At 47.3% G+C, this 3526-nt stretch overlaps 1 long non-coding RNA gene across 1 annotated transcript; it reads left to right on the forward strand.

Annotated features, from left to right (window-relative positions):
* Positions 1 to 660: 660 nt before the first annotated feature.
* Positions 661 to 2156, forward strand: LOC101756134. The gene is made up of 2 exons (XR_001393211.2): positions 661 to 1564; positions 1656 to 2156. It is a non-coding gene; the product is annotated as an uncharacterized LOC101756134 (long non-coding RNA).
* The last annotated feature ends 1370 nt before the right edge of the window (positions 2157 to 3526 follow it).

The following is a 3526-nucleotide window of genomic DNA, read 5'->3' on the forward strand; positions in this document are numbered from 1 at the left end:
AAATTTAGTGCTTTAGTTAGGCTCTCATTGGGAATCAATAATCTTACCGGTACAATAGATTGGATTGGAAAGCTGCAGAAGCTACAAAAATAATCTCAACAACAACAACTTCATAGGGGCAATCCCACCTTCACTTATTAGCAACCTTACACAATTAACAACAATGTCTTTTGCAGAAAATAAATTGACTGGTTTTATACCACCTGGCTTGGGGAACCTTAAACATATGACAAGTTTGAACCTTAGCTACAACAATTTCCAAGGGAGCATACCAGTCAAGTTTGGCAATCTTAAACAACCAATCTCACTACATGTTTCATCAAACAAACTTAGCGGGGTCATTCCTGAAACTTTGGGCCAATGCCAACAGCTAACCACCATTCAAATGGACCAGCATATTCTTACAGGAAACATCCCGACCACCTTCAGTAATCTAAATAGCTTGAGCACGCTTAATATTTCGCATAGCAACTTGTCAGGACCCATGCCAGCTTGTCTAAATGATCTTGAGCTTCTCACTAAACTAGATCTATCTTACAACAATTTCGAAGGAGAAATACCAAGAAATGGAGTATTCGACAATGCTTCAGTTGTTTCACTCGATGGCAATCCCGGACTCTGTGGAGGAGCCACTGATTTTCATGTGCCTTCTTGCCATCTTGATTCTAGAAGTGTAGGACTCGCAAACAATCTGGTCGAAATATTGATCCCAATATTTGGCTTCATGTCACTTATAGTGTTGATATACATTATAATCTATGGGAATAAGACATCAAGAAGACCGTACTTACTGTTGCTTTCTTTTGGTAAGCGGTTCCCTAAAGTTTCTTACAAGGATCTAGCCCAAGCTACGACAAACTTCTCCAAGTCGAATCTAATGGAGTGGAAGCTATGGTTCAGTTTACAAAGGAAATTAAAGCCTGCCGTGCGCCCCGTGCCGTGCGCCGCGCCCCGGCCGCCGCCCCATGGGGCACGGCGTCAGCTGCGCCCGCACCGGCGACGAGCACGACTACTTCCGCGCGGCGCAGCTCGGGGACCTCGACGCCCTCGCCGCGCTCTACGACCGCCTCTCCGCGCTCCACATCGCCGCCGCCAATGGGCGCATCTAGGTCGCCCCTCTTCTCCACGCCATGGTGAATCGGCGCAAGCAGGTGCTGGATCCCATCAAACTGATGCCTTTTTTTTGTTTGCAACTTGCGAGGATCTCTCTGCTAGCTTTGGGAGGGGCTGCGGAGCTGGCGAGGCGAGGGGCGGCGGCGGCAGGGCAAGGGGCGGCAGCGCCGGCGGGGCGAGCGGGGGGCGAGGGAGGACGGCGGCGGGGTGAGGGGCGGCGGCGGTGGGGCGAGCGGCACCGTGTAGTTCCTGCCGTTCTTGCCGCCGCCGGCCTTGCGGCCGAACCCGACGGCGCCGTCTGCGAGGCGCTGCCGGTTGTCGGCCCAGCTCGGGTCACAGCGCCAGCAGTCGTCCACCGGATTGCCGGTGCCGCAGTCGCCGTCAATCATCCGTCGGTGCTGTGACGTATTCACGCTTATGTAAAGAACAAGGAAGGTTAAACTCACTGACGGTAAGACGATGGTATAATTTAATCTCAGAAATTAATACAGTTTAGCTACCTGACTAAATCTTGCACGACCTGTTGCCCACCTGTGGTTGAGGAGTGGATTGACAATGGAGAAGAGATGGAAAGGGGAAGAAAGGATGCAGTAAAGCAGAAGATGAGAAAGGCCATTCTTGTTGATGACAAGACAAACTTGACATGAACAGCAATTTAGCAGTATAGTAGTTGCTGATCTCGATCTAAATAGACAATAATACCCTAGCCGTTGGGTAAGTGACTTTGGGTAAACCCAACTGTTGTATGTGACAATTGTGCTTGCGAGACTGCTTGTCCGCCTGAAGGCTGTTGCTCTTTCAGCTTGTGCTGGTCCATTGGCTGAAGAGATGCAGTGGCCTTCCCTGGGTACGAAAGCAGCTTCGCAAGGGGGCTGCTGATTTTGACGGAGGAAAAATCAACGACGTAGAGACCTGGTCACGGTGGTGGGGGAAATAACGGACTGCCCAACACGATGACATGGTCTGATTTGAAATAGCTTTTTAGCATTCTACTGTAACTTGATATATTTGATATATTTTTAGGAAGAAATTTTTTTAGCATAGCCCCTTATACCTCATTTTGGAGAAGAATTTTTTAACACCAAACTGTGGCTGCCGTGAGCGTAGGAGGGGGGCGAGATTAGCTCGCACATGGCCCTAGGATGAGCGGTGATTCAGCGGCATCGTGGGCACGGGATCGACGTGCTCGCTGCGCGGTGCGCGGCTGACCACTGCGTGGACTTGTTCTTTGTATTCACAGAATAGAAGAAAATACACAAAAAATGCTGCAAGTCGTTACGCAGCACCAAAACCTCTGAGGTGGTGTTTGGTTGGCTCAAATGTAACGTAATCTGATTACAGAAGGTAATGAATCCCATTACATATGTTTGGCTGCGGTGGTTTGTAATCAATTGACACTGTAATCGAATCCCTTACCTAAATAATATCTATACAAGCTTGTTACCCCTCCTTCCCCACCGTAATCAGATATAGCACCCACACAGTAATTTGATTACGTTACCAGAGTGCAACCAAACAAAGAGGGTAATCACCCATTCCACCACCAACTACACTGTAATCTGATTCCCTTTGCGTTTATATTACCTTAGCACGAACCAAACACTGAGTTTCAAGCGTTCTTGAGTTTGAGTGTTACTTGCCATCGCGAGCTCGCCGGACGTCAGGAACGCCGGTTCGAAGCTAACACTCAACAATAGACAATACTGGCAACGATTTCAAAGCTCTAATTTATGTAGTAATGCAGAATGGGAATCTGGACACGTGGTTGCATCCCAGACCGACTGCAGATCTGAAACATTTGGACTTGCTACAGAGAGTAAACATAGCTGTCAGCATAGCTGATGCCTTGGCATATTTACACCACGACTGTGGGAATCCTATTGTCCATTGTGATTTGAAACCAACTAATATCCTTCTTGATGATGATATGAATGCCCATTTGGGAGATTTTGGCATTGCAAGTCTAGTTCTTGATTCTAGGTCAGCACCAGTTGGACATTCTGGGCTTAATAGGTACGCAGATTGTCACGTCCTGCATTTGTATCTGGCATTTTCTTGTTTCAGAAAAGATGAGGCAATCTTTTATGCAAATGAATATCTTGACTTCAGACTGCACTAATCATTAGATTTTATACGTTTTTCTCAGAGTACGGTCAGTGTGTTCATGCATCAACATGTGGGGATGTTTACAGTTTTGGAATAGTACTTCTAGAGATGCTAACAGGCAAAAGACCAACCGACTCTGTTTGAGGGTGAAGTCAGCTTTGCTAGCTTTGTGGAGAGGAACTTTCCAAATCAAATGTTAGATAAGATCGATGCTTATCTCCAAGAAGAAGGCAAGCGCTCTATACCAGCAATGCCAGAAGCAGAAAAGGAGATCTATCAATGCTTACTATCACTCGTGCAAGTAGCT

This window comes from Setaria italica, chromosome I, assembly GCF_000263155.2.
Source record: "Setaria italica strain Yugu1 chromosome I, Setaria_italica_v2.0, whole genome shotgun sequence".
Classification (NCBI taxonomy): domain Eukaryota; kingdom Viridiplantae; phylum Streptophyta; class Magnoliopsida; order Poales; family Poaceae; genus Setaria; species Setaria italica.